This window comes from Lygodium microphyllum, chromosome 24 (assembly GCF_053477565.2).
Source record: "Lygodium microphyllum isolate KBCC chromosome 24, Lygodium_microphyllum_v1.1.10, whole genome shotgun sequence".
Classification (NCBI taxonomy): Eukaryota; Viridiplantae; Streptophyta; class Polypodiopsida; order Schizaeales; family Lygodiaceae; genus Lygodium; species Lygodium microphyllum.
This window is the reverse complement of record NC_141158.1, coordinates 133,474,962-133,485,076: the sequence shown is the minus strand read 5'-3', so window position 1 is coordinate 133,485,076 and position 10,115 is coordinate 133,474,962.

Sequence of the window (10,115 nt, the reverse complement as noted above, 5' to 3'; positions counted from 1 at the left end):
TGTCAGCAAGGCTAATGTCAAGACTATTTATTCATCAAGGCACACATAGCCATGAGATGCAAAGAGGCATATGTAGAGCTAATGTCAAAGAGGTGTGAAAAACCGTAGAGGAAATGGTAAGAGACTTTAGTGCAGTTGGACCTCGACACCTGCAAATGACTATGGCTAGAAGGCTAGTGATGGGTGCCTTGGTTTGTGAGCAAGGTATCCCCATGTCCAACACTGAACTCTCGATGATGCTCGAGGAACTCCAACCTCTCATTCAAAGGAACATGTGATATATTATTCCATTCACGACACATTTCAAAATATCTTTAAAAGGCCATGCATATGAAATTAATATTTTGTACATGCAGGTTCAAACACATGGTCCGTATAGCACGCGGTAAGAGTGATCAGGGAATGGAATCTCGCCTTCTAAAGTTAAAGCAACATCACGCATACATATTTTTCCATGGTAGCCTATTTCTTGGGCACGTCATTGACAATGATAATAGGTGCTTTATATTCAAAATGTCAACAACTAGAATAGCCTCGGGGGTTGACTTAGTGAGTCGTATGTGAAGGAATGGCAATGGGGACCTACGCAATAGTTGGGTATGCTTTGACCACGTGCATCGCATTAATGATTGGACCACCATGGCAGCACATGTGTATGACCCAAGGTAGTTTCTCTTACCTGATTCTATCGTCACAACACAAACGTAAGTCACATAGTTCTCCTTACTCTCCCATTCCTTTCTTATGTTTTTGTGGTATACAAGAGTTGATGACTTTGGCAATATGTGAGATGAAGGAAGAGGATACATATGCACAAGCTCTTTTTTGGACAAAGATGAATGAGGTGATGGAGAAGTGTGGACACCCAAGCGCTAATTTTTGAGGATTCATGGCAGACGAGACAACTGCCAATTCAAGGGCCATCCGCACAGTGTTCAATGGTGGTCCAGAAAACGTAATGCAAGGAAGGGAGAGATCTTGCTTATTCCTTTGGAAACAAAGTCTCCAAATACACACATCATAGTATGTGCACAAGAGTTTTCAAGATGAGCATAAGCGCTTCTGCCGCATGTGGAGGTGTGTAGTCATGGAAGATGATGCAACAATGCAATACTGATTCATTTGGGCTTGGTGGGCCTCAGGAAAAGTTGTGGATTGCAATATACCAGCAATGGATTGTTGGCTTCATTGGTGGCATATCAAATATCCACATTGGAGGTGGTACTTTATCGAGGTAAGACTAGTTCATAATAGTAGGATGTGACGTGTGATGCATTTTTTTTCTCACGCTCCATACCTTCTCGTGCTATATTTTAGTCCAAGTGGTGGAGGACATTGCTCATATGCCAACCACGAACTTGGCAGAGCCAACGCATGCAAGTTGGTTGGCAGGGGAGGGACTCAAGGGATCTATCAGCTTGTACAATGCATGTGTCAGTGATTTGGTCAACACTCTACTACAGAGCACAAAATGACATGCATTCATTGGTGGAAAGTTCCGTGGTGCAAGACCCAGTGTAGAGAAGCTTTTGAGTCGACTACAACAAGGAATTAGCCCCACACCTCGAGCAACAGTAAGGATGGTTGAGGAGGCGGCAAGAGGAACTAAATTGCATAAACGTCCCGATTTTCGAGGGGACAATGTGATTGTAATAAGAAAACACAAGGTTGATGGGAAAGTGGGGTCTGAGGAAGCCAACACCTCTCACAGGCCTGAGTATGTGACCGAAAACATACCTAGAAGAAAAGGTACAAGAAAACTAAACTTTGAGGACCCTTTGCCTTTCGACCAATCAAAGGTAGTATCACCAAATTGTTCGAAGGAAATGGTGGTGGAGATAGTCCTTCATGACACTGTTCAGGCTATAAGAAGGATTCCAATGGCAGTCGTGTACAATGTCAAGGATGGTTGGGAGCTAGAGAGGGAAAATGCAAAAAATCTATAAAAAATACATCACATGGGGTGCCTGCACCTTCATTTTGGGGCATCATGGAGTGGTCTAGCTCAAGAGGAGAAACTAGCAATCAACATGGAATGTGGCACCAATTCATGTGGTTTTGTAACGATAGTGTGGACCATATATGGAACATTTGTTCTTCCATTCAACACACACCACCCAAGGTTCCACAATATGGCCAGTGGCACAAGGCACTAATTTGATTGTAGAAGAAATCCACATGTTGGAGAGTGGTGGGTTTGTTTTACAAAAGGCGGCACAAGAGGCAGATGTTAACGAGGCCTTGTGTAGATATCGAAGAGGTGTTTCATAGGTTGCAGGGAAAAGGATAGACTCAGCATTGGCTTTAGATGCAACTATGAAGGGCCACATAGTGGTGAAGGCCTTGAAGCATGAGGTTTTCAAACTAGAGACAACAAACTCAAGTGTCATGCATGAGTGTTATGATGTGCACATTGCAAAGAATCCAACATGTAATTGTCAAGATTTCATGGACTTTGCTGCATAAGGAAAAGCATATTTGGCATGCAAGCACCTATACTATGTGTACCTGTGAGTGTTTGGGATGGATGCAAAAGATAACATGTTTATACACCAACCCACACTCACTGAAGAAAACTTGCACATTGTATTTGGAAGCAAAAGAACTTTTCCAACACCACCTATATAGTGATCGGCAATGCAATGCCAACACTGCCTCTTAGCACAATCACATTTTATTTTGTTGAGAAGTCACCATTATACAACCCATTTGGATGGCAAGCCTTTGGTGAACTTGTCTCTCTTAATTTAATAAGCAAAAGCATGTTTCCCAGAGTTAACACAATATAAATACAATATAAATGTACATTTGGATTGCTTGTATGAATTGTCTTGTATCATATTTGTTGGGGAGAGGAGGGGAAGGGAGAGAGAGGGGGAGGGGAGGGAGCTATCAATTCATTGAAATTAAAGTTCTAAAAACATCGAGTGGCTACCCAAGCATTCACATTGTGTGTGTGTGTGTGTGTGTGTGTGTGTTTAGGATTTAAGAGAAGCATTTGTTATAACACATGCCATAATCTCATGTGAGGCATTATGATACAATGTGAACTAATCGCATGCATGAGAGAGAGAGGGAGATAAACATGGAGTGAGTGAGTGACTAATATGTATGTGTGTGTGTGTGTGGGTCGTGGTGTTCCATTTGTCTGGGGTGATCGCATGAATGAATCCACAATGAATCCATGTTACATGCTAGAGAGAGAGAATTTGTTTACATGAGATGGAGTGCTATTTGATTGAGTGTGCTAGAAAGAGAAAAAGAGAATATATGTGTAGAGGGAGAAACACACAGAGAGAGAGAGAGAGAGAGAGAGAGAGAGAGAGAGAGAGAGAGAGAGAGAGAGAGAGAGAGAGAGAGAGAGAGAGAGAGAGAGAGAGAGAGAGAGAGAGAGAGAGAGAGAGAGAGAGAGAGTGTGTGTGTGTGTGTGTGAGTGAGTGAGTGAGTGAGTGAGTGAGTGAAGGTAGTGGTGGCAATCGTGGAGGTGGTGGGGATAATGGTAGTGGTGGTGGAGGTGGCAATAATATTGGCAGTAGAAGCAAAGATGGTGGTAGTGGTGGTGGAGGTAGCCATGGTGGTGGTGGTAGCAGTGGTGGCACTAGCGGCAACGGCAGTGGCGACACTAGTGGCAACGACGATGGCAATGGTGGTGGAGGAAGTTGTTATGGTAGTGGTGGTGGTGGAGATTTAAAAAAATCAAGGGGTGGAATAAGTGGACTATGTGGAATAAGAAATGGAGGTTGCCTAGGAGAGCTCGCTTAAAAAGCTCACTTCTCGCACACACTCGTACAAAGCTGACTCAAGGAAGAAGAAGCTGGGAAGTAAGATCATGTTGATTAACAAGTAAATAATTGGAAGTAAAATTCAGTATTGGCTACCACACTTGTGATCAACATCCTACTGTTGTCATGCGACATCCATCCATTGGTCCCAAAATTTGAGGTGATACATGGCATGCTAAAGAGGATGATATGTATATATGGTTGTGTTTGATCCGATGGACTATTATATGACACATGACACTCATGCCACAAAACACGAGGGCCACACTTGCACTGTTGACATCATCCATACTCGAGCAATTGTTTTTAGTATCACCTTAGTCATGTCATGCAATGTTTGTGCCATTTCTCTTGATATCCAAAGTAGAATATTTTTGCAACTATGTCTTCTATGGAACTCTTGCTCACGTCATCTTTGCAACTTTTTCTCATATAATTTCTCCTAGAAATCATCGGGTACTCCTTGTTCAATGGTAAGACTTGTTACATGTGATTTTTAAAGAAACTAAGTTAGATCATACCAGGACCCTGTGATGTGTTGGGAGCATAGATTGCCTTCTAGTTGGTTTGGAGTTAGTTTGTGGTATGCAAGGTGTTTTAAGGTAGACTTCTAGGTGCTTTTGGTAAGCTTGGAGTAAAGTTTTGGATATTTTGGAGAATGTTTCTAAGTCTTTGGGAGTATAGTTTTGTGTCTTACTTGGAAAAGACAAAAGAAATCTTTATGATAAAAAATCTTAGGACTTCAAGCAAGGTGCAACTTATTGGGTTTAGACAAGAGTGGACTCCTATGCACAAGCCCAAGGTCTCCTTCTAACACAGAATTGACTATAGCCTAAATGGCTATCTATATAGGGATAAAGTTTTACTTCCAACACATACTTGATGCTTTCATACCCTATGCATGATATTTCAGTCTCCTAGCACTTTAAATGAAAGTGCTACTCTGTAGTTGGGTGAACACAAATATATGGAAAATCAATTTTCAATGTCTAGAGGTATATATGATACTAAGATATCAATGGCTGATCAAGATGGTTAGGGTCACCCTTTAAGTTTACATTTTTCAAGAAACAAAACCCTTAAGTCACCCCACCTAAGAGTAATGGTATTTTTGATAAAGAAATATTTATGTCCCTCCATTTTGCAAGATAGTCAACCCCATTACTCAAGGACAAGTCATATGTAGTTTAGTTACTACTTTAGCAATGCCAAGAAAATGTTCAATCCACCATTCAACACAAAGAAATTCATATTGTTCAATGTTGTTCCAAAACAAGTTCCAGATATAGAAAAGATGGTTATAGAGTCGAGACTTATATCCACTACCTATTTCAGGGAAGGAAAAACAATGAAAGGAGAATTGTAAAGAAAAGGCTTCAACAACTTCCTAAAGTTTGCCACAAAAAAAAAAGAGAGTATCCAGTCCATAGAATTGCAATCATTATAAGTTGTATTCTAGATTTAGGTGCTTCTTGGCCTACTAAGAAGAGCCAACATACCCAATTAGACTTCACCAAGGTAGGCACTTGTTGCAAATGAATTCAAGATGTTGAGGACACTTACATGGATATGCATCAGGTCTTGCCCATGGACTAGGAGGCTATGAAAAGGAAACTTGAGATAGTAAACTTTAAATAGGGAAATTTGATGGAAGAGAAGGAGTAGAAAGACATCCAAAGGTCTTAAGTCCCTCACTTTGGCAAATCTTCCCTCCTTTCCCATATGTGGAATGGAATTTATTTGGTTAAATGTCTTCATAAAACTGTAGGGCTTAGAGAGGCCACAACATGGAAATAATTAGAAAGTGTTGTGAGGAGGAGAAGGACATTGTGGATGATTCTAGTGAAGAAATTTCCTTCATAAACATCAATATCACAAATTTTTTGAATTCCAATAGAGCGCTTAGGCTTTCTTTGTAGAAAGCTCAAGAGCACTTAGATGAGCTTCCCATTGAATAGGAGTTCAGGGATATACTGAGAACATTTGGCATTTAGTAGATGGGAAAGAATGTGGACAAAAGCACTACTATAGAGGAATTAGAGGTGGATTCCATCAATCTTTGGGTGAAAGGAGGTATGGTAGAAGATGAGAATCCTAAAAAATGTTAAGTTCCACCTTTTCTTTCCATTTCTTTAAGTATCTAAATAGTTAATTTCAAATTCTTATTTGAGTTTTCACTTATTCTACAATTATTTGTTTATCATGACAGTTTTTATGTCATTTTGGTGGTACAAGGACTAAATTTGGGTTGGATTTTGCATTTATCTGTTACTTGCCCAAGCTTAATCCATCAATTTTAAATATTCATTACACAAAGTACTAAGATGAGGCAACCTTGCCACATGTATTCTAAAAACTTTCTAGATGTTTATGCTTTTCACAGATATCTCTTTATAGGGACAAAGTTACACTTATAAAAAAGGACGTAGCAAAATTGGATTTTGTTCATGATCAAGATTTAATGGTTCAAGAAGTGGATACTTCTTGTGCTATAATGCTTATATGGGTTGCTAATCCTGAAAATAATCTCTTGTTGCGAGACTACAAGAGACAAGATATCTCATGCACAATAAAAGGAATGCGCTCTTACTTGAAGGGAAAGAGAATGATGGAGAAGCAAAAATAATCAAAAGCAAAAGGCTATTTCATTGACTTACTTGCAAACTAATAAAAATAAAGTCACATGGCTCATATAAAATCATCATACTCAAATAAAGAGGGCTATTTAAGTGACTTCTCTGCAAAATAATATGATGAAAGTCACATGTAGTGTACAAAATCTCATTATAATAATGAGAAACTTCATATTGAATAAAATTTGAATTGCTTTTGTGTCTTTTTGGTTTGTTGTAGATTGTTTGATGATATTATATGTCAAAGTCAGCTTTTATATGAACTCTCAAATATCTCATATAGTGGTTTTACTTTTATTAGCCCACCACCATGTCTTATGGTTCTAATAAAAAATGTTATTGCTTAGTAGTGGGACATCTCCATACCTTGTATACTTCATATTGACAAATGGTCCATAATTACCAACAAAGTATGTTTCATGCCTACATACAGGTAAGAGACTTATCAAGGCTATAAGGAAATAAACTTATGAGCTCAAGTGGAATGATAATATAATTAATAAATAAAATGTGATGCCATTTTTTGGCCAAGCTTTTATCATTATTTCTACTAGATTTTAATTTCCTTCTTGAAATCTTAATACTAGCTCACAATATTTGCCCTTTGCTTCAATAGTCGTATGAAATTATACAAGTTTTATCCAAACCTTTGTGCAATGGTTTACCACCACAGGATCATTAACTACAGTGGTGTATTAACATTCACAAAATTCTTCATAATATTTCCAAATTGCTATCATGGGATCATTAATTACATTGGTGAATTAACATTTACACAATTCTTTCCAATATTCGCAATTTGCATTGGGTTGAATGTTATCATAGTTTGAGAGAAATCTTCTAAAATTTTCCTTCTCCATTAATATAGTGCTTAACACATCACTTCATTTTCCAAATTGTTGTGTACCTTTTGAAGTTTTACATAGCCTCCATGCATGCCCAATGAGTTCTTTATATTTATTGAAACATGTATCTCAAATAGATGCTAGCTTGATAGAATAACAAAATTCCAAAGGTAAACTTATGAGTTTATCAAGGATTTGTATCTCTATATGCAACATACGAAATATGTACACTTTCCAAGATGACCTCCCAATATAGATATTGTAATTATCAGAATGCACCTCTTTATATTTGCTTTTCTCCACTGGTTAGGATCATCATTCCATTTTTTGCTTTGTTTGTTGATGGGGCGACTAGTAGGCTTCTTGTGTTAGACCAACCTAAGGAGGTCATTCTATCCACATAATAGCAGCATGGATTTGCTGTTTTTGCTCCCCCTGAGATTCCAAACATGCATTTTAAGGCCTTTAAGTTAGCATTTAACTACTCTTCCATTTTGAATGACCCAATGCTTTTGCTTCCTCAAACTACTTGCCTTTGCCTTGCAATTCAACAAAGCTTGGGACATCCACGTGATGCAAATCCATTTCAATGTCTCATAGCTCTCACTGGGCACTTATGCTATACCTTTATAAATTATCATTGGATTGGAGGCTTGAAGCATTGTCATGAGATGATGAATCCCTTGCATATTCTAAAGCGTTGTTCATGAGTGGAATGCTAACATGTTCCATATTTTGGGTGTTTTTCAATATTTGTGTCTCATCTAATTTTAATATAAAAAGAGGTTTCCCTCCGTAATCTTCAGATTCATGTTATAAACATGTAGAATTCCAACTCGCACCATTCTACGATACATCCAAACATTGTTGAAACACTGAAAAGTAAGCATAACATTTGTGTTTGCCTTTGCAAAAGGCATTGAATCTTTAATGTGTTTGTAGTCACCAAGAAGTGCCATGATTGACTCTCTTTTTTTTTGTCTCTCTTTTATAAGGATTTACTGTCTAGGAAGAATAAAAGTGCTTAGAATATATAGATAAACATTCTCACTACCACCTTATCATTTGCTTTGTACCCTTTCCCACTAATCAAAGCATTGTCACATGCTTTTAGAAATTGATTTGGTTGTACTACATATGAAAATTCTTGCTTATCTCCTTTCTTACATCTAGAGAGCTTGAAGATATTGTCTACTCTATGTTGGTGTGCTGCTAGATTTCTAAAATGAATATTTTAAAATTCAACTCATGTTTTACCCTTTTTCATTCTTTGATGAAAACTCCCACCCTTTGGTGCTAAGTTGTCAAGGCCTTTAAATTGCCATTGTTCAACTCCAATCAAAAAGACACTAACAAGACTTTCAAATGTTGCACTTGATTTTTTTGCATTTTATTCTCCGCTTTGAGCTTTTCTAGTTCCTCCTTCATTGATTTCAACTCTTTACCTATCTTAGTTGATCTATTTGCTTACTATCTATATTTTTTCTTCCCAATCATTATAGTTTTAATAATGTACTTGCCTCATATTATGAACCTCACTTTCATGTCAAGTCTATAGACGATTATATTATCCTAACAACCCATAGTTTCCATCTCGAATAAACCTAATTGTATTAGGATATATCTAAAATTTAGGTATTTACATATTGAATGGATCTGGTAGATATTACCCTTCATTCACCCACACATCTATATGCTTATTGTCTTTGTATCTTAATCTCTTAAGCTTCAACTTGATCGGTTAGAACCTTGTTCTTCTTTCCTCTTTGTAAGGAAAACAATTACAACTATGTACATAACTGATCTATTTGCTTCTTGTTTATATTTTACCTCCCAAGCATAATGGTATGGTTTTGATGAAGAATTTACCTCACATTATGAACCTTGCTTTCATGTTGATAGTGCAAACGATTATATTATCCCAATAGCCCATAATTTCCATTTCTGATAAATCTAATTGTATCATGAAGTATTTTAAAATTAGGTGATTAACCTATTAATAGATTTGCTAGATATAACATTTCATCCACCCACACATCAATGTGCTTCTTGCCTTTATATCTTAACCTTATTGGCTTCAACTTGATTAGTTAGAACTATATGGTTCTTTCCTCTCCATGTGGAAAACAATTACAACCGTGTATCCACCTTAGTTGATTTATTTGCTTGTTGTCTATATTTTGCCTTCCAAGCATAATGATTTTGATGAAGCATTTGGTTCACATTATGGACCTCACTTTCATATTGAGAGTGCAAATGTTTACAATATCCTAGCAACCCATGCTTTCTATCTCTAATAAACATAATTGTGTTATGAAGAACTTGCAATTCAGATGGTCGACTTGGTTAATGAGTTTATTGAAGGAAGAGAAAGTACATGAGAGAGAGAGAGAGAGAGAGAGAGAGAGAGAGAGAGAGAGAGAGAGAGAGAGAGAGAGAGAGAGAGAGAGAGAGTTACAATAGCCAAATGTATGTTTATTAGTGATTTGGTTAATGAGTTTATTGAAGGAAGAGAAAGTACATGAGAGAGAGAGAGAGAGAGAGAGAGAGAGAGAGAGAGAGAGAGTTACAACAGCCAAATGTATGTTTATTAGTGATTTCTAAAACTACTGTGAGTGCAAATACAAACACAATCTTTGGTCTTAGCATTTTAATTATCTTGAGGAGTTTCTTACTTCTTGCCATCTAGTTTACATGATTCTGCCAATGGTGTATACATATACGTAAAAAGAGAAACAGAAACGATGCAAAAGAAAGAAGATGAAGAGAAGGCCAATAGGATAAGGGGGCCAATTACAAAATAGGTGTAAAAAGGCAAACACTTTGGAGCTAGTGATGTTACAAAAAAAAAAAGA